This window comes from Numida meleagris, chromosome 1 (genome assembly GCF_002078875.1).
Source record: "Numida meleagris isolate 19003 breed g44 Domestic line chromosome 1, NumMel1.0, whole genome shotgun sequence".
In the NCBI taxonomy this organism is placed as follows: domain Eukaryota; kingdom Metazoa; phylum Chordata; class Aves; order Galliformes; family Numididae; genus Numida; species Numida meleagris.
In genome coordinates this window covers 107,009,005-107,035,527 of record NC_034409.1, presented here as the reverse complement: position 1 = coordinate 107,035,527, position 26,523 = coordinate 107,009,005, and the positions used below count along the sequence as shown (strand labels likewise).

The window sequence follows — 26,523 nt, the reverse complement described above, 5'->3', positions numbered from 1 at the left end:
GCAAATTTCCCTACCAAAGGCAACATGATGCTGTAGCCTAAGAATCTCACACTTCTTTTTAATCCTGAACTTTCAAATGGGATTGATTTGGTATTAGTGTTACTTTGTGCATACATCACTCTTCTATCTGAGTCTCTAGCCTCTTTCCCTTACTTCTCCCAGATCAGTGGCCATAAATCCTTAGACCTACCATACCATGGTAATTTCTTTGTAATTTTTACCTTTGTCACAAATAAAGATAACAATTCTTCTCTCAGTACAGAGGTAGTTGCCAGTCTGTAGCATATGACAAATCTAAAAATATGCTGTGAGGTTACCTGGAGAAGGGAGGCAGTGGGTCAATGGAAAGCCTCCCAGTCAAATCCAAGTGAAAGCAGTGTTTGTCAGGGTAGAAGTAAAGTTGCATAAATATCCAAGGGCATTTCTTTTTGGAAAAAAAACAAGTCTGTTTATGACTTTGCATTAATTTTCAGCACAGTAAGCTGAGGAGCTGCAGAATTCCCATTAGTGGTAATATAAACGTTGCAACCAATTGCATGGGGAACATTCTTCTTTCCCAGGTTAATTCAGGCTGGAGATCTTTAATTCTGAAAGGCTGATTATCAAGTGGCTCCCAATGTATAAAGAATGAAAAAATACTAAGGCATTCCACCACCCTGACACTCCCCCCTTCCCTCTCCCCCCCCCCCCCAAAAAAAAAAAGTAGGTAACTGGAATACAAAATAAGGAGAATGCTCAAATGCACCTAGCACGTCGTGCAGCAGACTATGGGTTGGATTAGCAGAGGCCATGGCTGAACAAGGATTGCATGGATGACCGAGAGTGTATAGGCTGAAGCTGAATTTCAGGGCTTTACTATAAACTGGAGAGGAGGCCGCAATCTGAATCATCACGTATCTGTGCGTAGAGGGCCTGAAGCTCACTTCAGTAACTGACTGAAATCACTGCCAGATATCTTGATCAGTTACAGGTTTTCAGAGAAGCAGCTGGTTTAGGCAATTCTGTATGAAGCTGGGTGTTGAAACTCAGCTACTACATTGGAGTAATGTTTGGCCATCTACTTCCAGATGTGTGTAAAGAACAATTCACAATCCCCTACAGCGTACTTAAGTGTTGGGCAGGAAAAACTTCGTTTTACAAAATGGTAAGGAAACTTGCCTAGGTTTGTAGAATTATAGAAACATAGAATATCCTGAGCTGGAAGGGACCCACAAGGATCATTGAGTCCAACTCCAGGCTTTGCACTGCACTACCCAAAATCAGACCCTGTGTCTGAGAGCGTTGTTGAAATGCTCCTTGAACTCTGGCACTCGGGGCTATGCCCACTGCCCTGGGCAGCCTGTTCTATGCCCACCGCCCTCTGGTGCAGAACCTTTCCCTAACCCCCAGCTGCCCCTCCCCTGATGAATAACAGAGCAGCAGAGAGCACAGTGTTACAGAAGATGGGGTGACCTGCTCTCTGTTGCGGTCAGATACACAGGAAGAGCGGAGAACAGTTTTCCATCGTCTGTTTGGAGTGCTTGGTATCAGTGTAGCCTAATCTGTGGCATTCCTTGTACCAGTAATTATTAATTAGGATAGTAATGTATGATTAACTAATTTAATAAATAACACTGTCTCTTAGATAAGGCCTTTGCTGCTCTTCTTTCTTCCTTTTGCCTTATACCTATCTATGCATTTCAAAAATCAGTCCTAAACCAAGGAAGCAATTGGTGCTTAAGTTTATAGCAGCCATTAGATCAGTTTAGCTAACATCAAACTTCAGCTCAGTGTGCTTTTCTTACAGCATAGCAGCTACCTAGTGCTATTCCCTTGGAACTCAAACTTTAAATGTGTGTAATTAAAACTAACACATATGAAATTAAATAACAATGAAATTACTACCCAGAGGAATTCTTAACTAGTAGTTTACCCAAAAGGAGAAGGTGGTATCTGTGAATTACAAACAGGCAATTGATTAATGGTATCTCCTCAATGAAATACGGCACTAAGATCATTTCTCAGTCATTTCTCAGATAACGGCCTGCTGGCACTCACAGTACCTCCACGGGCTGCACAGCTCTTCCGTAGTTGCTAGGGAACTTGGCTGCAGCCTGAAGAGTGCAGCGGTGCCCATTGTTCTGCTGCCATTCATCTGCTGCCGTGACACCATTTAGGGTTATAAACATTTATTCAGTTTGCGTGCTTTCAGAAGAACAATTGTGGATTGAATCCTCTTCAGTCTCCCAGCTGCTGGCTGGAAATGTACATCAGACAAATAGAAACGCACCTGTTTCAGGTGCAAAGCCCTGAAGTGATACTGAAAATACATGCATGTATGTGACTCAGAAGTGGTTGGTAGAACTTCTGGGGAAGTTACCTCAAACAAATTCAGTGACGTTCAGTCTGTGAAATTGCTTTTGCATCTGAGAAACTAAACTCTTGTCCGAAATCAGCATCAGGTGTACTTAGGTCATTCCAATTAGATGTATGTCTGGAGAGATGGATTAGCCACCAATAATTGGTGTGTGTAAAACCAGACTAGGCTCTTCCTGTTCTACTCTGACATTGTTTCTTTAAGTCACTGTCCTACAACTTCTGCTGTATTCTGAGAGTTGATTGGTGTGGAGAGCATGCCTTCCAGCTTCTGTGCATCAGTGGAATTTACATTCCACTTCATTCCATTCAACTTCATCAGCTTTAGGCTAAACAATGCTAGACTGCATGGTATTTACCTGAAAGTCATAGGAAGGAGGTTACACTGGTGATCCTTCTCACTGCTCTCCTCTGGCCTTTCTTTAAATGAGCCAGATCAGTTCCTGATGTGCTGAGGATACTCCAGCTTTGCCAATATTAGAGCAGGGAGGAGGGATTCCTTCCCCTAACTGCAGATAATCTTCTCATTTATACTTTTAGTATGTGGTTTATCTTTTTCATGAAGTTATGTCATGGATGTCTGCTGCTCAGCTTTTGGTCTCATGTAGCCCTAGAAGTCTTTTGTATAAAATTTGCCACCATTAGATTGTCACAAATAACAATACTGTGTCTCTGTAACCCTAAACCAAGATATTACTCTTAAAAAAAAAAAAAAATTTAAAAAACGATAGCATTCAATACTGATTTTGAAACCCTTGCTTAGCAAACAATGAGCAGTGGCTGGAGGGCAGTTGATCTCATGCTAACATAGAAACTTAGCTCACATGAAGTCATCTCCACTATAAGAACCTAAATTTAGGCATCTGTATCTGGAACCACGTCCTGCCCCTGTCTGTCCATCTGTCTACCTGCTTTCCACAGAGCCTGTTCCCCAGTCACAGAAAGAAATCAGACTGATTGGCTGTGTAGAAAGCTCCCCGAGATTTGCTGATTTCAAAGGTGGGATTCTCTTCCCTAAAATGCAATCCTGCTCACTCAGTGTGCCAACAAACTAAGCCGACAGCTAGAAAAAGCACAAAACCGGCAACAGAAACAACACAAGGCTATGTGCTGTTATTTATGCACGCAGCACCTCCATTGTTCCCACTGAAGACCCTGCCTTTTGTTCAGATCTTTTGAAATCTCAAATGCAGGTGCAAGGTGGTGTGTGTGAAGGGCAGGGGAAGTGGAGAAATGCAAATCCCCAGTTAACCCTCTTCTCTGATTGTCGCTTCTTGGAATGGTAAGAAGGTTGAGGAATGAGGCTGCATATGTTGAAAGAGGAAGCAGAATTTATCACCTCAGCTAGGATTTAATTCCATTAACCATTAACTAGGGGGAAAATCCAGGTGCTTCTCTTACCTGCAGAAGCTCTTCAGGATCACAGAAGAGGGAAAACATAGGCCCCAACATGGTTATGTCTCCAAAATGCATGGGTATGGCTCCACACCCATCTGGGCAGGACTAAGGAAAAGAATCGTATTATGAATTTTTATAGCTATTTTTCCATAATATTTATGTACTGTTATATTTTTATATATAATATTTACAGTTATTTCTGTAGCTAACTTGCAGTTTAAGACAGCAGGTTTTACTCATTCTTTTACTTCAAAGTTTATTAACTATGCTACTTGTTGTGGCAGTTGTGACCAGAAAATTGAACAATGCATGAGGAAAAGGAGAAATATGGAGCAGATCCAAAAAGCCTAGTGCCAACAGTACAAACGCACATGATAAATTATAACAAGATGTCAGTAAGCTTTTTTACTTATTCTCTCACACACTGGTTTAGATTGGAATTGAGGGAAAAGCAATGCTAGATGGATATCACGTTCGCTTGACATAGAGCATTGCCTGCACAGTATTTCTGTGATGAGAGGTGCCAATATACATTCTGTTGATCAGTAACTGCTTGTTGGCAGATTGGCCATGTTAGAGCCATGCAAACAGTACCACACATGCTTGTCTAACATGTACATAGTGCTGGTTGTGTACATTGTTAGGCCAAGTGAAGTCAAACTTCCTCGCTCCCTATGTTTCTTCTTTTGCTACAAGACTTAGCTGTTCCCTATTTGTACAAAACTTAATATGCCTTTCCTGTCCATTGCATTTATTCACACAAAACTGGACAGTCAGTTAATCTCCGCTCCCGTTTAACAGCTGAGAAGAGGAAGGCAAGAAAAAACAGGGTCAAGTCTCCTTATAGAGCCACAGTACTCAAATCTAAATGTTTAATACCACTGAGGCCCACCCCCAGACCCTTTCAGCTGCCCGCTACCCCCAGTGCCCAGCTGTGTTAACTGGAGCCCTTGGTTATACCCAAGCACAGAGGTGCCCAGGGACCATCCCTTGCCAGTCTTGTACACTCAGCCTGTAGTCTGCGGGCCAGACAGCACCCTTGCAGGTCATCAGATCTGGCAAGTGGGTGCCCCCAGTCAGTGAGATGGGGCAGAAGCTGGAATGTTGACAGATTACAAGACTTCAATCCCTCTCTCCACTGTGAAGGAAACCTTTGCGCACACACACACCTAGAGACTTCTCCAAATATACAGCCTTGTGTTTTCCGCTTATATTTGTGTAGTCCACTTGAATACATTTATTCCTCCTGGTGACTATTTCCTTGAGCCCTTTGTTTAAAGTGCGTACTGTACGTAAAAGTTGTTCTGCATAACTTGAACTTTATGAGTCCCACAGCCTAGCATGTGATAGGCACAGTCTCCTGGCTGCATGCCAGAGAGGAACAGAGTTGTGCAACTACGAATTATAAGATTATAAAATAACAGCAATCTAGTAGCTCAACAGCCCAAAGGAAATGTTCCTGTGAAAAGTTTGGGCTTATTCATATTGTGAGGCATCGAAGGGCACCTTCAGCTCAGAATTTTCATCTCTATTTGTAACTGATAATATCCTTTATCATGTTATGGTAATTCCTAAGAAAACCAGGCAGATGGGAAGAAGATATTCTCTTCCTTATGACTAATTTTGAAATTATGTTCTCTGACATCAAACTTCAAACAAAATGTCTGTGTTACAGGTGTAATATAATTCACAGAATAATTCTAATGTAATTAGGTTTTGATTTAACCTTGTGCCAAATGTAGGCTACTAGGTGCATTACATGCCTCTTGACAAGGCTGAACAGTCCCAGTTCCTTCTGTATCTCCTGTGCTGTGTCCCTGTGCTTTAGTACCTACTCATCTCAATAGCCTGTACTAACTTGCTCCTTTTGTAAGTTCATGTCTTTCTTGTACTGAGGAATCTCAAACTGGACACAGCACTGAAGATGTGGTCTTACAGGTGCTGAGGGTAAGGATTACCTCTCTGCACTGGCTAGCTACACCTCTGCCAAAGTCCTTCTGAACAGGGACAACCCTGTCCTTCAGCATATCAACCGCTTCTTTGGTGGAATGTTGTGGTGCCCTCTAATCCGATTGTATAGGCCATTAATAAAGGCATAAAACAGTATTGATCCTAACAGTCCCTGATGAACGCTGCTAATAACTGGTCACCGGTTGGACTTTGTACCACCGGCTAATTATGAACAACTCTTTGAGCCCAGCAGTCCAGACAATTTTCCACCTGCCTTATCATCCACTTATCCAGTCCGTATCTCACCAGTGTGGCAATAAAGGTTTTGAAGAAAACAATTTAAAAGGCCTTACTTAAGTCTGGGAACATGATGTCCGCTTCTCACTCTTCATCCACAGAGAAAGTTGTAACACCATAGAATGCACTGAAGGTGGAAGGGAAGAGTTTGCCCTTGGTGAATTCATGTTGCCAATCAACTTCTTGTCCTTCCTATGTTTGGAAATGGCTTGTAAGAGGATTTGTTCTATCATCTTCCCATGGGCCAAGGTGGTGCTGACCAGCCTCTAGCTTCCCAGTCCTTCTTCTTGAGGATTGCTGTGACATTTACCTTTTTTTCTGTCATTAGGAACCTCCACTGTGACCAATGACAGAGAGTGGCTTTGCAGTGACATTGTCCAGGTCCTCTAGCATCCCTGGATTCCTCCCATCTGGTCACAGGGACTCATGTGCAGCAAATCAGCTGAAGCTCCCACTAACTCCATCTGCCTCTACTGTACAGTTTCACTCCCTCAGGTTTTACCAGGAGGCTCAAACACCTCAGAGGTGGTGGCCGGAGGACAAAGCTTATCAGTGAGTGATAAGGTGAAAAGAGCACTGAGTACCTCAGCCTTTTTTATCCTTAGTCATTATGTCCCCAGCCCCACTGAGAAGCTGGCCCACATTTTTCTTAGCCTTCATTTTTCAGTGAGTGCACTTACAGAAACCTCCCTTGTTGTCTGTTACTGGGTTCACCTCCAGCTGATCTTTTCCTAACCTTATCACTACATGCTCAGGAAATACCTCTGCACTCCTCTTGGGTAGCCCCTCCTTGCTTCCTCCTTCTGTGTACTACCTTTTTGTTTCTGCTATCTCCTTCAGTTGAGAGCACTATACTAATATTTAGAGCGTTAAGCTATTTTACTCAGATATCCTAATGCAAGTTCGTGTGGACAAGAGACTCTTTGCATCCTAAATTCCTTTTGAAGTGAAATTTCTGTTTTTTTTTCCATTCCAGTTTTTATTACCTTCTGCGTTAATTTCATTCTCTTATTTGTTGCTCATGTCTTCATTTTCTTTAACACTCTTATTATCACATCCTCTTGATTTTTTTTTTCCTGACACCAGCTTCGAGATTACAATTCCTTGAAATTTCATTAAAGTAATATCCACATATTCTGTTGAATCTATGCTGAAGTAGTGTAATTGTGGGGGACTGAAAAAAATGTATGTATGTTATGGTCCGACTAAATCCTTGCATAACTGCATTGTCTTTAAGTGATTACACTTGGGGTTCATTGAATGCAGTTTCTAACAATATGAATTTACTATGTTTAACTAAATACATCAGTGTTAATAAATACATATATTTTAAAAGCTCGTAATGCCATCTAATCTGATAAGTCTTTAACAACTACACATTACTATATACCAAAGAGACAATGCACTGTCTGTATTTTCAAGTACAGAATGCATCAGGCTGACAAATGAGAATTTCCTCAATTCTCCCTTTGAAGCCAAAAAATTATAGAATGGCTTGGGTTGGAAGGGACCTCAAGGATCACCAAGCTCCAATCCCCCTGCCACAGGCAGGGCTGCCAACCTCCACATTTAATACTAGACCAGGCTGCCCAGGGCCCCATCCAACTTCGCCTTGAACACCTCCAGGGATGGGGCATCCACAACCTCTCCAGGCAGCCTGTTCCAGCACCTCACCACTCTCTCGGTAAAGAACTTCCCCCTGGTATCCAACCTAAATCTTCCCTCCTTCAACATAAAACCATTTCCCCTTGTTCTGCCATTATCTACCCTTGTAAAGAGTTGACTCCCCTCCTGTTTGTAGGCTCCCTTTAGGTACTGGAAGGCTGCAATGAGGTCACCCCGCACCCTTCTCTTCTCCAGACTGAACAAGCCCAGCTCCCTCAGCCTGTCTTTGTAGGAGAGCTGCTGCAGCCCTCTGGTCATCTTTGTGGCCCTCCTCTGGACCCTCTCTAACAGCTCCCTGTCTTTCTTGTACTGGGGACCCCAGACCTGCATGCAGTCCTCCAGATGGGGCCTCACGAGGGCAGAGTAGAGAGGGACAATCACCTCCCTCTCCCTGCTGGCCATCCCTCTTCTGATGGAGCCCAGGATGCTGTTTGCTTTCCGAGCTGCAAGAGCACACTGCTGGCTCATGTTCAGTTGTTCATCCACCAGGACCCCCTGGTCCTTCTCTGCAGGGCTACTCTCAAGGATTGCTCCTCCCAGTCTGCATATAAGCCTGGGATTCCTCCTGCCCAAGAGCAAAACCTTGCAGTTTGCTGTGTTGAACTTCAGGTTCACCCAGGCCCACCTTTCAAGTCTGCTGATGTGTATCTGACTGTCATCTCTTCTTCCTTTGTGTCAACCACACCGCTTTATTTGGTGTCATCAGCAAACTTGCCAAGGGTGCACTCAATTCCATCATCGATGTCATTGATAAAGATGTTAAAGAGTGCTGGTCCCAAGACAGATCCCTGTGGGACACTGCTCATTATTGGCCTCCACTTGAACACAGAACCATTGATCACCACCCTTTGTCTGTGCCTTTCAACCAAGTCCTCGTCCACAGGGTTGTCCACTCTTTAAATCCACATCTCTCCAATTTGGAGATAATGAAGTGGTGGGGGACCATCTCAAAGGCCTTACACAACTCTAGGTAAATTACATCAGTTGCCTTCCCTTTGTCCACCAATGCCATCACTCTATCATAGAAGGTCACCAGACTGGTTAGGCATGACCTTCCCCTGGTGAAGCCGTGCTGGCTGTCTCAGATCACATGCTCATTCCTCATGTGATCTAGCATGTAATCCAGGAGAATCTGTTCCATGATCTTCCCAGGCACAGAAGTGAGACTCACCAGCCTGTAGTTCCCCAGGTCCTCCTTCCTTCCTTTCTTATAAATAGGAGTGATGTGACACTTTTTCCAGTTACCTGGGACCTCACCTGACAGCCACGACTTTTCAAATATGATGATCACAGAATGGCTAGGGTTGGGAGAACACCACATGCTTATACCATGTCTTCTCCCTTACTTGGAGTTAATGGGGTAACCAACAGATTTACGTGAGTTTTGGGGGAAAAAAAACCCAAGCTAGTGGTTATTCAGAATCTGACTTTTCAGATAAGCTAAGCCATCTCCGTCTCCACTGAGACTCTGTGTGTTCTTAGTACCTTTAGACAGGAGGAACTTGGCCAAAGGAACTTGTCCTGTAAGTGTCATATAAGTGTGAGAGCGATGTCCGTTGCAGAAAGGACCACATAATCCAGTGGGATTGCTCAGCCTAGCTAGTCACATATATCAGAATTTGCACTTCTGGCCCTATAACCCTAGGGGGTTTCTGATCATGTTACGAAATGCAATTCTGGGGGAAGCAGGAAGTCCCAGTTAGAACCCCTTACTGCTCTCACTCCAAAATACCATTCTGCAGTTCTCTTACGTACCTGTCAACTAAAGCAAGGTCTCATTTCAATACTATCTAGAACTGTTATTATTCTGACTCTTGTGATTCATTCAGTTTACTTAAATACAAGTATGCGTATATATTTAAAATGTAAATGTGTTAATCATAAGAAATACTGCTTGATTAATTTAAGGGCTTATGGCCAAAACAAATGAATTATAATAACGAGAATGGTAATATGCACTGTTCTCTATACATTATATTTTCAAATAACCATAAATCATGCATGTACCATTAAACTAAATCTGAATAATGAATAACAAAATCCACACCTCTTGATAAATTTTGATCATAAATTTCGATCTATGATCAGGAGTTAAATGGAGGCTAAACCAATTACTTTCATCCTTTTGATTACTTTATCGGGATACAAACATTAACCTGATGTAGACTAATGTTATACATAATTTTTCACCTTTAGGCAGGAAAGCTCTTTCACTGGGTAATATTGAGCAACTAGAGAAGAATCGATTTTTTACTAAAGCCACACACTTTTGTTTTTCAAAAACATACATCTCTCAACATATCTATTTATTTATCGATGTAGGAGTCAAACACAGAAGCCTTATCCCTTCTCTGTAGCTTATTTTCACATTAAGCAAAATCAGTTTTCTTCACTTTTTATTTTAAAATAACTTTTCAGGTTCTATTCCCATGGAGTTATTTTCTTAAATCTTTTTCACCTTAGATAAATACTAGTATTAATAATGCAATCAATCAAGAACTAAAGTTGAAGAGAGAAAGAAATTGAGAAAATGCCACATTTTTTATTTAAGTATTTAGGAATGATCTAAATTCTATTAAAGATATTGTCTCCCAACTATCTCGCTGGTTTTGGATTAAAGAGGAAAATCTGACTTTCTGAAAGTCCTATTTCTGAGAGCCGAATCAGTTTTAAGAATTTTTGGCCCAGTTTCTCTTTGGATCAAGCCCTCAGTCACTTCAGAACGATTGTGGTTTGAGCACCCTGTGGAACTTTGCTTGTGTTTTAAGAAAAACAATGGTAAATCATTTTCTGCATACCACCCATTTTCTGTATAGCATATATGCATAGCTTAGCATAATGTGGAGCAGCACTGTGCTGATACCACCCCACTATGCCTGGAAGGTCTGCCAGCTCTAGTCAGAGGAATGTCTGGGAGCTTATCTCTACTGGGAAAAGAATGATCTAAAAAAAAAAAAAAAAAAGAAAAGAAAGCTGAGGTCTCTCCAGGCTCACTCCATTGCTCTCTGCACTCCCCACCTGCAGCAGGGCTTGCTGTATCGGCTGCACCTGGGGCAGTGCCCCCAGCAAGGGGCCTTGGCTCGCAGCGTCTGTTTGCACTTGGAAATTTCAGGTCTTAGAGCTGATAGCCTGAGCCACATCGTGAGTATTATCTGTACTTCACCTGTGTTGCAATTCAGGGCAAAAATGCTGCTCTGCAAACACAACCTTGTCCTTTTAAGCAAGATGTTCCATCAGATCATCTGCAAGTCGAAATGGTTATAAACTGTGCATGCATAGTGGGCTCTGTGAGGTCATCCTTTGTTGCTAAAGATGAAGGTAAATTACGTTCCCTTAAAAATGGGGTATCTTGCTTAGGATATGATGAAGAAACAAATTTAACTTTGAAGGAGCTATTGCAATTTGTTTTCAAAGACAAAAAGAAATAACTTTTTTGTGTTTGCAGCAGTCTGTGGTTGCTCACTGTATTTATATAATTGATCATACAAATATCATTCCTAGTATTTAACATTGAAATGTTATTTATATAGTGACCAAAGTGTACTTGGCAGAAGTTCACAAGAAAATGCAGAGAGAGCTCCTGTTCTGAAATACTCTCTTGTACTGGCAAGACACGCAAAGAGAACTTGTCCTCTTTCTCCAGCATTAACTGGTGAGTTTTTATTACAGAAGTGCATTTTTAGGAGGTCTTGACTGTAGCAATGCGATGGTGTTGAACTCACTTGAACAGTGTAGGAAGGAGGAGAAAGCAGTTGCTACTTTGGTCTAGGTAATAAAGGTATTCTGTCAAGCAAGTCCCAACTCACAGCAGGTCAGCTGAAAACCAAGTCTCCTACAACCATCCTGTGGGATGGGAAAAACAACTTGAGGGAAAAAATGAATTGTAGTTTACAAGCATGGAGCTCATGGAGATGAATAGAACAGATAGAGATATGCCAGCATCTACTACGATAAGCAAATCGCATAGAACTGTCATTTGTATACTAGAGATGAAATCCATAGCTTTAACAGAAATAATTTTCAGAGGTAATTTAAGGATTTTTTTAATTGCAAGATTTTTTAAATTATTATTTTCCTTTTTATTTATAGGCATTAACATTTTGATAAGCCATAGCATTTTTCTTTGCTTACCTTACCATCAGCTGAAGCCTCAAGTCATCTGAAGACAAACTCCCTTTCACCCTTACAGGAGAGGGGAAATAAATAATAAATAATAATGAATGGATAGATAGATAGCTTGAAAAGCCTCAATGGTAGATTTCTTCAAAGAAAAAAAAAGGAGGGAAGAAAGTAGCAGCTAACAAACAGAAGGCATGAATAGAGAAGCCTCTTTTTTGTTAAGACAGCCATGATGTGCAGAGAAGAAGGGTGGGAGAGCGCAGGAAGGTGATTTCTAACAGGAAATCATGTCAGATCCTCAACACCTATTGACTATTACAACATATTAGTACTTATCCCAAGCTGGGAAGTTCTTCAGTGTCACCCCTCTTTAGTCCTCATGCTTATATGGACCTTAAGATGCCAAAGCGTGTAGAAATTCCTACCTTTTCTTAAAAAAAAATCCACAACACTTTGTGGTCCACTTCTTCATTTTATCCAGGGAAAGTCTCAATCTAAAAGCTGTACACAGCTCTTCAGGTCAGTGTTTCTTAATGGCTTGGAAGAACTGCTGAACACAAGCCTTGATGCTGAGATTAGCAACAGTGCTGGTCACACAACAGCCCCTGGGCTTGATATGATGGTCAAGCATCATATCAAGTGTGCAAGTAGGTTGAAACTTTTCCTCTTTTGCCTCATTCTGCAAAAGGAGAGCCACCAACGTACTCTGCTCCTCTGCTATGGGCTTCCACAGGAAAGCCTCAGCAAGACTTCTGTGATACAGGAATAAGTGAACCCTACTTACAGTGCAATGTATTTTAGGGGTTTAAATATTTAGGGCTGTCATTTCAACTTAGGTAACAGAGGCAGTCAGTTGTGGCGATGAACAGGATTTGGTCTACCGAGGTGTGTGAAATGCAGCATCAGATCTCAGCTTTCTTTTGGTTCATCTTAAGGGATGTATTACACTGAAAAAAAAAAAAAAAACCCAGAAAATTTCAACCATGTGACACAAAATATCTGTCTTTCCATCTGTTTTCCACACAGCATTACTGAAACAAGTATTGCAAGTCACCTTGTAGCAGACTGCTTTAAGCAATGCTCCATTAAATATTTGTCACATGAGGGTTGTTTGAAAAGTGTGAAAATCTCGTTCCAGCTGCCTGCCGTTTGCAGCTGATAGATCCAGTCTGCCTGCCCAAGAGGGCATCCGTCTGTCAGCTGGTCTCGGAAGAATGTGGAAGAATTTTTGTAGTGAACTCTCTTTCTTCCATCTCTCAAACCATCCTGTTGGGACCCCTGATCCCTAGTTTCACCCATTATGTTACTTTGAGTTCAGATGATCTGGGACAAAGTCAAGCCTGGAACAGCTTTGCTGCAGGCAATGTCACAGATTTGTCAATGCTCTTCCCTGAAAAAAAAAGTTATCTTTTTATGCAGGTTCTAATGGAGTAGATTGAAGAGATTGCTGGAACAGTTTCCAAGCTCTAAAATGCAGTGCTCTGCTCTAACCCTACTCCACCCACCTCGTATAAGAAGCTGGGCTTGTCACCGGTGGAAACTGCCTGCTGTGAGTTGAGATCTGAGCCAGTGTGTCTTCAGGGTCCTCTCCGTGCTCAGGTCAGCAACAGCAGAAAGGGTTACTACCTTTGCAAGGATAGCAGCACTCAGTTGTGTCTTCCTGATCTACCTTTAGACACGGCTGTGTATGTTTAAACATTGACTTACAGGTCTGACTCTTGTGCACTTCACTGCTATATTCAGCCTTCATCATGGATCATCTGTAAACGCCCTAAGGGAAAGGACAAGCATACTGCTTCCTTATCACATGGAACTGGGCTTTGAAACAAAGCAACTTTGACAAATGGCAGGTTGCATTTGATCATTCTTTCAGAAAATCTTGGACCTTGCCTAGCATTACACAAAGCCCTTGCTTTGAAATGAATGCAAAACAGCCATTGGGAGCTATGGTTAGGACTTAATGCTGCTGCAGGTGAACATATCATATAAATAAGTAGAGAAATACTAAGAACAAGGATGAAGTACATTGATCTCAGACTTAGCTGTGGATCTCCACGCATCAGACAGCAACTGTGAGGAGAAGAATTTCCCAGTATGTCTTCATAAAGTCATGGATCATAATGTATCTGACCTTCTGTGGACATTTTAATAGCTTCTTAAGACAGGCCTGAGTAAACATCAGGCTGGGATGTGGTGCTGACATTCCTAAAGAAGTAGGTGAAGCAAACCCAGGGATGGATGGGGATGCTAGCTCTGCATTTATCTTCTTGATTTCAGGAAATACTTGTCAGAAAACCTCAGGGACTTCACAGTCTGCATCTCAGCTTAGCTCAGAGTTATGAGATATGATAGGCTGGATATGATAATGAAAACATCAGCAAGGATACCACAAAAAGTTCAGTGGTTACTTTAGTGTGCATCAGGAAGGAGAACCAGTTCCCTGTTTGTTTGGCACAGATCTGTAGTCCTTTTTCCATGCAAGCTTTGAATAGGTCACACAAGATACTTGGTGAGGTTCTTTTAAGCTCACCTATGAGATAACATTAAGTAATCTGCCTACATGAACCACGACGGAGGGAAGTGGAAATTTTTTTGTTTCAGCTTTAAGGCCTGACTAACTCCAAGCTCTCCCATAGCACTTCCATTGGCTAAACTAGGCTTTTTGCAGATCTTCCATGTCCACCAACAAGCCTTTAAACCTAAGATAGAACATATCTGAATACATTTTGGCATGTTGAAAAGAAAACTCTTTTATAGGCCTATTATTCTTATGGACAAATATTCCTAGTAGAAGCTGGGAGGGAAGTCTCACTGAAGCCTGTGGTACTTCCTAGGAGGATTAGCAGCAGTTAATGTACATTGTTCTACAATAACTTTTTTCTCGGCATCTATTTTATAGTTCAATAAAAACTGCCCTTTCAAACAGTACTTGTGGGTAGCAAACATTTCCTGAGTGGCTCAGTCAGTAGACTTCTGTGAGCTATATGCAAAAGCCAGGCAGGAAAATCAAGTTTTTGTTCCAGAACACCACTAGAAAATAGCCTCAGTGAGAGATAATTTGCAACTCTGCTCCCGAGGGAAATAAATATTGGAATGAGAACAGCATGTGCTGCTTGTGAGAGGCTGTGAAGAAGTTGGTTACACATAACCAAAGGTTATGGTAGATGAAAAACTTAACACAAGCCAACAGTGTGTGCTTGCAGCCCAACGGTATCCTGGGCTGCATCAAGAGGTGGCCAGCAGGGCAAGGGCGGTGACTGACCCTCTCTACTCTGCCCTCATGAGGCTCCACCTGGAGTACTGTGCCCAGGCCAGGGGCCCCCAGCACAAGGAGTAGAGCTGCTGGAGTGGGTCCAGAGGAGGTGACAAAGATGATCTGAGGGCTGGAGCACCTCTCCTATGAAAACAGACTGATGGAGCTGGCTTGTTCAGGTTGGAGAAGAGAAGGCTCCGGGGAGAACCTAATTGCAGCCTTCTGATACTTAAAGGGAACTTATAAACAGGAAAGAAATAAACATTTTACAGGGTCTGATAGTGGTAGGATAAAGGGGAATGGTTTTAAACTAAAAGAGAGGAGATGTCGAGGGAAATTTTTCACTGAGAGGGCAGTGAGGTGCTGGCACAGGCTGCCCAGAGAAGCTGTGGTGCCCCATCCCTGGAGGCGCTCAAGGCCAGGTTGGATGGGGCCCTGGGCAGCCTGAGCTGGTGGGGGGCAGCCCTGCCTGTGGCAGGGGATGGGGCTGGCTGGGCTGTGAGGTCCCTTCCAACCCAAACACTTCTGTGATTCTGTCTGTATTTGGAATACTCAGTGGAACAGTGTTCCTCCCAGTTCCAAACTGCAAGGTTTTGCAGTTGGGCAGGAGGAATCCTAGGCTTATATGCAGACTGGGAGGAGCAATCCTTGAGAGTAGCCCTGCAGAGAAGGACCAGGGGGTCCTGGTGGATGAACAACTGAACATGAGCCAGCAGTGTGCTCTTGCAGCTCGGAAAGCAAACAGCATCCTGGGCTCCATCAGAAGAGGGATGGCCAGCAGGGAGAGGGAGGTGATTGTCCCTCTCTACTCTGCCCTCGTGAGGCCCCATCTGGAGGACTGCATGCAGGTCTGGGGTCCCCAGTACAAGAAAGACAGGGAGCTGTTAGAGAGGGTCCAGAGGAGGGCCACAAAGATGACCAGAGGGCTGCAGCAGCTCTCCTACAAAGACAGGCTGAGGGAGCTGGGCTTGTTCAGTCTGGAGAAGAGAAGGGTGCGGGGTGACCTCATTGCAGCCTTCCAGTACCTAAAGGGAGCCTACAAACAGGAGGGGAGTTAACTCTTTACAAGGGTAGATAATGGCAGGACAAGGGGAAATGGTTTTATGTTGAAGGAGGGAAGATTTAGGTTGGATACCAGGGGGAAGTTCTTTACCGAGAGAGTGGTGAGGTGCTGGAACAGGCTGCCTGGAGAGGTTGTGGATGCCCCATCCCTGGAGATGTTCAAGGCCAGGTTGGATAGGGCCCTGGGCAGCCTGGTCTAGTATTAAATGTGGAGGTTGGCAGCCCTGCCTGTGGCAGGGGGAATGGAGCTTGGTGATCCTTGAGGTCCCTTCCAACCCAAGCCATTTTATGATTCTATGACTTGGGCAGTTTGGAGAGAGCAACCTAACAAAACTTCATTGTTCTCATGGACATGTGAAAATATGAAATTTTACCTCAAAGACTGCTATTCTTGCCCCACTCAGAACTAGCCAGATAGCTTGAGTGTCCCACCTAGGTAAGAGTTTGAGCAAAGAACCCTATTGTCCCTGACACTTTTAAAACAGGATTGTCCCTCTCTCAGGACTCTTCCTTATGCTATGATTAGCAGCTCCACTCATCTGAGGTAATCCAACTCAAACCTCCTTTTGTTTGACTTGAAAATGCTGTGGCTCATGATCGTGAGGTCCAGCAGCACAGTGGGATCCATCTTTATGGTGCATCAAGTTCATCATAAGGTTAAATTAGCCTGTGCCCCACTCCAGCACCGGTATCTGCTGGCTCTCTCCATTCAGTCTCTTGGGTCAAGGCTGGCCCAACTGGGAGCTCTCGGGAGAGAAGCCAAAAAGAGAGAGAAAAGTGTTCATGCTGAGGTCTACATCACAGCTGCCTTCTTCAGCCAGGCTCAGAGCAGCCTGGACAGTGCTTCACCTGTGTTGTCTCCCATTGCAGGTAGGGCACCCAGCACAGTGGCATGGCATAGCCCTGGAGATGTATCTTGATATTGTTTCCTGCTCTCACTGGATTCTTGTTGATTTTGTAGCCTCATCGTACACTGCTACAGTTTTTGGATTAGTGGAGTTGGGCTGCATTGAAAGTATGTACAGTCAAGATATTCTGGGTGCACAAGATGCAGTGGCCTCTTTGAAGCCTTTTGATAAGTTACTGAATGTTTGACAGTCAATGAGTTTGTGCTGAATTAAATGACTAATGAGTATTTGGGCTTATTTGTCACTTTTGGAATATGTAAGACAAATACTCCATGTCTCCTCAGAAAAGGATCTAACAAGTGGTGTTGCTGAACTACTGTCCTCAATCACTAGCTCCATATCTGTCCTTCTGGTACACATCATAGGCTGCTAAAGTCTGACTGTTTTGTGGATTCTTTGCCTTAAATTAATCTGGCAGTTCCCAACACTCACAGGGTTGGATATTTGGAAAAATTTGTTCTCCAAAATAGTGGTTGGGAGCTAGAACAGGCTGCCCAGGGAGGTGGTGGAGTCGTCGTCCCTGGAGATGTTCAAGAAATGTTTAGATGTTGTACTTAGGGACATTGTTTAGTGGACAAATATTGGTGGTAGGTGGACAGTTGGACTAGATGATCTTGGTGTTTTTTTCCAACCTTCATGGTTCTGTGATTCTATGATTCTATGATTTAAAGCATTACAAATATTTAAAAAACGATATGTTGTCTAGCTCTCCTAAATGTCACCATCATACATGACTTGTGCTATGGTCAGGCACTCAACCATGGTTGCTCCTGCTGATCTTTGAGATTATTGTGCTGTCCAACCCACAACCTTTTTGTACTGATCTCCCAGGTCTGAACCTTCACCTGTTTCCCAACTGACTCTCCCAGCTCCTGTGCTCACGCTCTCCTGATAAACCAGTCTCATCAGGACCAAGCCTGAAATGTGCAGCAAGTGGGAATGCACAAAGGCACAGAGCTCTTGAACACTCATGAACCTCAACCTGGAGTCGTAGCTCTCTCTCTTGCTTCTGCACAGTCAGATTAAGTAGGGTTTAATTCCATGTTTTCATGCAATAGGAACCTACAGTATTCATGCTATGTTCAAAGGTGAGAAAATCCTTATTGTTCCAGAGTAGTTCAGTAGAACAAAGTTCACTGGAAACAGGGCCTGGAGTTGCTTTGTCTTGAAAATGTAATGACAGAGAGAGAAATAAGGTGATGCTTCCAGTTATTGTGCAGGCAATGCTAACAGTTGCAACGTGTATGCAGGCACAGAAAAAATAAAAATAGAGATATTAATAACAGAGGAAAATAAATGAAGATTACAAAACATCATCTTCAGTAGATAATTGCAATGTGCCTCCCACAAAATCTGAATGAGGGAGCATGGTGTTATAGAAACAAACTTAAAAAAAATTAAACACAACTGGAAACAGTTGTGTTTCCATTTCCATGGTACCATGGAAATACAACTCCCCCAGAACAGTTACAACCTGGTTGGTATAGATGTTTGCCATCTATGGAATTAGCAATGTGACAGCAAAAATGGCAGTATTAATCCTGTCCACATGTAGGAGATGTCTTGTCTCACAGAAGATGTTTCTACTCGTCAGGTAAACATTTTTGCAGTATTTCATGCATTCCTGGGTACTACGGTTCCCATCTCTCTGAATGGTTTTCTAACTACGCAGTCAGTAGCAGCATGAGCTTTGGGAAGGCAGCAGCAAGAGATTAACACTGTTAGAGATGGGATGTTTTGCATACAGGACTAGTTGAACAGAATCGTGTGAGAAGTGGAATCTGCCTGCCAGTCTAGAAAGGTGGAAAGTACTTGTTTGAATAATTGAACAAGATTGGAAGAAAGAGAAATTTAGTCTAACACAGCAGACACAAAAGCAAAGTGGTAGAACAAAGTTTGGGAACATGGAAGGTTGTCCCAAACAGGACTATTCATAGGAAATTGACTGAGAAACATAATTTTTAATGCCTTTTGCCTCTCTGGCTTCTCCTGGATAATAAGAATATGAGATCTGAAATCTTGTTTAGTAGAGATGGAGATGGAGTCACTGAAAAGCTAAACAACTGTTTATTTATTTATTTTTTTCTCTACAAAAATATTGCGGGAAAATATGTGTTGCTGGGAAGCAACTAAAACTTTCAAACAGCTACATACAAAAAACTCCAAACAACAACAAAAAAATGTTTTTTATCAATTAATTATTTCAAATACATACTAAAGAAAAAAAAGGTAGGGCAGAAAAGTTAGATTTTCAAGTATCTACAATACTTGCAAATTCCAGCAGCTTGTATAATTTTCCAAAATAATATGGTCTACTTATTGAGATTTGTTTATATATGATTTGTTTATACGTTATATGTTTAAAGCACAGTTCAAATGATGGTAGAGATGGAAAATACCCAACATGATGATAAAATGAACTTTTGACAAATCTGATTTCTTAATGTGAATTTCATCTATGCTATTTTTTTTTCTCTTTAAAGCATGTGCAGACAGACAAGAAGATGATCAAGATTTTGTGAAGAAACTTTATGAGTTCTGATTGGTTTATGTTGTAATTAGCAACAGCAGTACAAAGTTACCATCTAAAGCTTAGGCTTTGTTATCTTTGTATATTTATGGAAGCACTGCTTTCTCACCCAATGTTATTTTCTATAGAGTATGTGCATAGAATTATAGGATCACTGAATACCCCAAGTTGGAAGGGACCCACAGAGACCATTAAGTCCAACTCTCAGCTCTGCACAGGAATGTATAGGTGTGTTTCATGGTACCTATATCCTGAACACTTTAGGAAAACCAGCAGTGAAGATGTCAGTCCTAACTGGTATTTGTTTGGTTTTTGTTTTATGAGTACTGTTGCTGTTACCACAGAATGATTTGGGAAAAGAGGTCCATCACCAGCAAAAACTTGTATTATCCAGCTCATACTCCCGTCAAAAGATCAGTTCAAATTGACTTCTGAAAATTGTTTACCGGAAGATTGTAGAGGAGTTTGAGGACCTATGTATGTCCAACCAATGGCAGAGAAAGCACATGCTTTCAGCTGACTTCTTCTAATTTTATGTGAAACTTTCATACGCTTCGATGTGGTTGAGATTTGATTCAAAATGAGTTACAAAACTAGTAAGACAAAGTTTGGTAAGCAAGTAGTTAAATTAGCATAGGAATTTCCCATTCAAAAACTTGCTTGCTTAATGCTGAAGCATTGGCAATTAAGTAAAGGTAGAATTAAAGCATTAATCTTTCACCTCTCAGAGGAAAGTAGCAATGCTATGGTTCTCATTATTCACCACAAAGATCTGCTTCCTCATGCCACCTTCTTAAGATAAGAAATAATTCAGCTTTGTTTTATTGGTGCCTTTAAACACAACATTTTTTTACATAGACAGCAGACAAGCTAATAGTTCTTAAGGAGTTAATGCAACAACTGAACCAGAATAAACGAGTGAAGAGGGTCAAACCTAAACTAAGAATGACAAAGGAAGGTGAAGAAATGTGAACATATTTTAGACATTAAAGAGGAAAATGTAGCAAATTGTAATACTGTTGAATGTATGGTGTTCTGCTACAGGTCAGTAATTTTTATACTGAGATGTGGAATACTAGGAACTGGTTTGGAATATTTCAGAAATCACAATTTTTCCTCCATTCCAAAATATACCCATATTACAAACAGGACTTCTCTGAGCTACTTTGATTAAAAAAGACAACAACAACAACAAAACAGAATCGTAAAATGTTGTAGGAAGTCTTTCTTCACAACCATGAAGTTATCCTGTGAAAACTCATGGACAAATTGTCCATCTGCTTTCATGGAAAGCACAACTTTCTGAATGTCAGGGAATGGCAAACCCCTCTCACCAGGAGTATTTGTTCAGATTTACACCAACACGAACTTTGGTCTTACATTTGCATATGTAAACATCCCTTTCTCATAATTGCAATTAAATACACTTTTCCTGAGTTAATTGTTGTCTTGCTGAAGAATATTTTCACTTGCTTGCAGCATGTTTGACTAGGTGAACTGGATCACTATTTTCTTTGTGACCAATCCATGATTTACAGTTTTCTGACTTCGTCTACCCAGTTTATCGTGGAATTAAAACAATGTTCAATTGTTGATAAAAATCAAGTACTTATACCTGATGCGGGAACAGACCATAAAAGCTTGCCAAGCTGCAGGCAAGCAGAGGAGGTTTCATTTTTACCCTTTTGTAACTGCCTAACCAACAAATCTCCAAGCACTTTTCCAAATATTTGGTTAAACGTGGAAATAGCTATAGTGCTCCTGATAATGCACGCTTTTAATTCCCTTTTCCAGAGCAGGAAATGGAGGCAGATAGAAAAAAGTCAGCCAAAGTTCTGCAGCAAATCTGGAGCTGCATTAGGATGGGAAGTGAAGAAAACCCTAATTCTTTCTTATTCAGACAGACAAAAGGCAATTCTTTTTGGATAGGATTTATCTCTGGTTATCTCATGCAGGTATTCAGAAAATTCAGCTGATCTAGTTCCTTCTTTTTTTTTTTTCTCTTCTGCATAGAATTATTATCAAGGAAAAGAAAATCTGGATCTTTAAAACAGATGTGATTTGTTGATTTATGATATTATGAGGGACACTCAATGTTTTCAAAACAAAATATAATGAAATGTTCAGGTCAGAAAATCTGGTAACAAAACATCAAAAACATCACTTTTGGTTTCTAATTGGACCAAAAAAAAATAATGTTGTGGTTTCTTTCTTCCCCCATCAGTGTCTTTCTGTATGTATCAGCAAAACTAGTAGAGCTGATTCTAATTTCTACTAACACATGGTTCTGCCACTAATTTAAAACTAATTGCATAAGATTTGAGTCACTTTCCTTTTCCAAATTCCCATTCAATGAAATATTTAAAGATGCATTTGTGTAATTTCTTTTTATAAAAACAGTGAGATTGGTTTGCATTGAAACTCACATTCACTGATGCATTCTTCAGGCAAAAGTTGTGTTTGGTGGCACAAGAGTAACTATTAACCCAGTTTAATTGGCTAAGTAGTTTGGATTTATGGCTGCTTGTGCTATAGGTGCGGCACAAAGCTAACAATCAGATCAGTGGAAAAAGGTCCCAAGAATCAGGAAAAAAAATCATACAATACATTACAGTTGTCGTTCGATTTCTGTGCCACAAGACTACCACTATTTTAATGCAGATAGCAAGTCAAATGTGTAGGTCAGATAATATTTTGACAAAGGAAAATGCAGCTGCATTTACATGCTACACCCAGAAAAATCCAACAAAGAGCAGTATTTGATTTTTTTATTCTCTTTTGTTTTATGGTAACAGACAAGGAACCCGTTGAAATGCCATGCACCTTAAGGCAAGTCAAGGTCACTTATTATCCCTGACAGTTTCTTCCCTCTGGGAGAAAGCAAAGAATTTCTTAACTCTGAGACTTTCTTTGTCTTGGTATAAAGCAAAGCTGGGAGGAAAAAAAAAAAAAGAAAGAATCAAGAAGAGGTAATTTTCTGTTTCTCCAGCTGTGCAGGGCTTCAAACTCCAGAAAAAATCTGTGAAAGGCTGGGAAAGAAGTGAGAATGTTCCTAGGACCACACCTTTCTAATCTGCAGTGCATGCTGCCCTCCCCTACTGCCAGATAACAGTAATTGGTTTCAGTCCTTGTGGGTTTTCCGCGTCTTCAGTTAATATGCTAATGAAGGAACATTTCTTGTTTCCTATGATTTTTGGAGATGTCTGCTCATTTATTTTGATTTTCAAATAGACTTAAAGCAGAGATGTGTGTGTGTGTATTCTTGTTAATAGCAGCAGATGAAAGTTACTTCCAAAGTCAAAATATGTTTATTTTAAGCTTACTTATTAAATGACTAATTAAGTTTCCAAGTTTGGAGAGGTTAGTGATGTAGTTTTGTGGATGAATGTGTAACTGTAGCACCTCTTGGGAAGTGCTGAACAGAGCTCTTTCTCCTGGTGCTGAAAAAGAAATACAAGTAGGGCATAATGAGATCCCCGGTGCTTAAACTTGGGATGGTAGGACAAATCACAGAAGTACAGAATCATTAAGGTTGGAAAATACCTCTAAGGTCACCTAGTCTAACCAGCAGCCCATCACTACCGTGCCCACTGACCTCAATGCTACATCCACAGCATTCTTGAACACCTCCAGGGACAGTGACTCCACCACCTCCCTGGGCAGCCTGTGCCACTGCCTCACCACTTCTTCTGAGAAGAAATTATTCCTAATATCCAACCTGAACCTCCCCTGGCACAACTTGAGGCCATTACCTCTTGTCCTATTGCTGTTACCTGGGAGAAGAGGCCAACCCCTACCTCACCACAATCACCTTTCAGGTGGTTGTAGAGAACAATGAGGTCTCTCCTGAGCCTCCTCTTCTCTAGACTAAACAATTCCAATTCCCCCAGCTGCTCCCCATCAGACTTGTGCTCCAGAGCCCTCACAGCTTCATTGCCCTTCTCTGGACATGCTCCAGGGCCTCAATGTCTTTCTTGTCGTGAGGGGCTCAAAACCGAAAGCAGCACTCAAGGTGCAGCCTCACCAGTGCCGAGTACAGAGGGATGATACCTCCTTGCTCTCTTACTGGCTGAACTATTTCTATTACAAGCCAGGATGCTGTTGGCCTTCTTGGCCATCTGGGCACACTGCTGGCTCCTGCTCTGCTGGCTGTCAGCTAACACCCCCAGATCCTTTTTCTCTGTGCAACTTTCCAGCCACTCTGCCCCAAACCTGTAGCGATGTACAGGGTTGTCATGACTAAAGTGCAGGACCAAAGGAGGTGTTGGGTTGGGTTAGCCAGTTTGCTATCCAAATGGCTGTGTCCAGCTATGGGCTTTAGCACTGAATTCACCAAGATATATCTTTAATTCTGGTTCTGTTGGGTAGAAGTCCTGTGTGGTGGTCCCAAAGTGGTAAGGGCAAGCTCACTATGACATTTAAGTAAGGACTTTAAGTAAGGACTCCAGTGCTTTGCTTTAGGAAAAACTTCATCTCTCAAGCCCTAAGATTTTTATTAGACACTAGAAACGTACACAAAAGCTAAAAAGCAAGAAAGACAATGGAGCAGATCATATGTTGAGTATTAACAGAGTAGGAAATGAACTATGATGATGAAGCACTGTGGGAACAATAAAAGTTATGGTTAATGGCCTTAAACAGTAGAGTAGAAGGAGAAGTCAAGGAGCAGTGAAGTTTTCGTGTGGAAGGATATGCAATGGGCAGTGATGCCAGACACTTCAGGAGATCAGTGTATTCACACACTGAGTTTCAGATCCTTAGCACAAGTGTACAGAAGCATTAACTTCTTTCCCTGTAAAAACTAAAGCAAGCATCCTCCCCTGCCTCACACATGCGTAAGTGCAGAGGACGAAGTGGTTCACTGAACACTTAGACTGTAAAGTGCGAAAAAGGTGTTTGGGTAAGAGTGGAGGCATGCAGCATCACGCTGGGTAACGCTGGGACATCTCCAGCTCTGGGCAAGAGAAGGCCCCTCCGCAGGTGTGCACCAGCCCCGAAGGCCCAGCCCAGCCCTGGCTTGTGATACGTTAATGAAATGAACGCTTGGCATCCTGCTCTGCAGAAGTCAGCTTGCATAATTAAAAGACATTAATGTTGATATATACACAAACACACTGCAAGAGGGGCCGTGAGCTGGTCCTCAGCTGGAAAGGACAAGCTGAGCAGACCCTGCAACTTCTGGTGCCAGGAGGAGGGAGGCAATGTCCCCTTCCCACCTCTGCTGCTCTGTGTGAGTGCCCCTTTGACCTTTGTTAGCAAACTGAGTTAAGCTTGCAGAATATTAACCCGGTTTCAAAAAAAAAAAAAAAAAGCTTTTACCATGTTAGAGAACGGAAACATCAACCATTCAGTGAGCCAGAAACCAACCTCCCAGCCAGACTGAAGCAAGAGAGAATTGGGCTGAAGACAGAGTGCACTTTTCCCTGGCCAGCTCTGCCATCGGTCCGTCTTCCCTCTGAGAAGAAAAGGTGCTAACAGCATTAATCAGCAGGCTGCTGGCGGGGGCCCAGGCCTTCCAGTCTGTAACTAAGCAGAGTGCCGCTCATTGTAATGGGGCCCCACTGAATCCCCGCCATGGCTGTCCTGCTGGTATTGTGTGCAGTTCACAAAGCCACATGGCTCCCTTTCTAAGGCTTCTTCTCAACAGAGCAAACTTGGCTGTTCCCTGCTACCCTGTCCTTCGGCTCAATTGATACAATCCCTTAGAAGTGGACACCATCAATTCACAGAGGCATTTATGTTTCACATCTCCCTTTCTACATACCTGCAGTCACTGCATAGGGTATTTGGACAAATCCAAAAGGAGATCACAGCAACACAGAACGGCTTGGGTTGGAAGGGACCTCAAAGCCCACCCAGTCCCAACCCCTGCCATGGGCAGGGCTGTCCCCCACCAGCTCAGGCTGCCCAGGGCCCCATCCAACCTGGCCTTGAGCGCCTCCAGGGATGGGGCACCACAGCTTCTCTGGGCAGCCTGTGCCAGCGCCTCACTGCCCTCTGAGGAAAGAATTTCCTCATAACACCTAATCTAAATCTCCCCTCTTTCAGTTTAAAGACATTCCCCCTTGTTCTACCACAAAACTAAAATTCCTCTAAGCTCTGAGGGCCACTGGCAGAGTTACTGTAGATTAAAGACAAGAACGTGCCACGCAGGTGTAAGCTTTAGAGAACCGCTGTGGGTGTGACACGGGACAGCCTTACGTTTTGCTTCAGGATAAATGAGAGGACTAGTTCCTGCATCTGAATCCATGTTGGAAAATTACTGAGTCTCACTGACTCTTTTTAGGAGAGCATGATCAAAAACAGCCCAACAGAAAGGCAGAGCTGGAAAGTCTCAGCAAAACTTAAAGATCATAGAATCATTAAGACTGGAAAATACCTTAAGATCATCATCTCCAATCGCCAACACACCACCTCCATGCTCACTACGACATTTCAGCAAACGCTGTTTCGTACTGAAAGATCAGAAGGTACGTCTCTCTTTGAATAAATATATAGAGCTGGAAAAACACTGAAGGTATGATTCCAGCTTCTTGGTGCACCTGATGTCATTCCTTGATACACATCTGAAAACATAAACACAACCCAAACATTTCTCATGCCCAACTTCAGTCCGCTCCCTTCTCTGCAGTCTCCCTAAAAAGATGCTAGCACAGCATAGAACTACGCTGTAGGTAATCAGAAGGTGTTGTTAAAAGTTCTTCATTTACCTATGGACTTTCCCTGTCACACTCGGAGGTTTTTGGAGATAAGTGACTTTTTATTTTGTGGTGGAGCTGTTTTGGCTCCCAGTTCGTTTGTAGATCTGTGTTACAGGAGAGTCACCCCAAGTCACCAGAGTAACGTGACTGCTGAGATTGCAGTATTCTTTAAAAGCACGCTTTTATTATGTAGTTATTAAAAAGAAAAAAAGGAAATGATTTCTCCATCCCGAGCACGATAGGAGCGCTCTTTATCACCTCCCGACCTACCCCCTTCAGGGGGGG

The 26,523-nt window shown here is 42.3% G+C and overlaps 1 long non-coding RNA gene across 1 annotated transcript; it reads right to left on the bottom strand.

The window, feature by feature from the left end:
• LOC110392656 lies at positions 11,295–13,423 on the bottom strand. Its single transcript, XR_002434537.1, has 2 exons — positions 13,290–13,423; positions 11,295–12,731 (listed from the first exon to the last, which is right to left on the bottom strand). It is a non-coding gene; the product is annotated as an uncharacterized LOC110392656 (long non-coding RNA).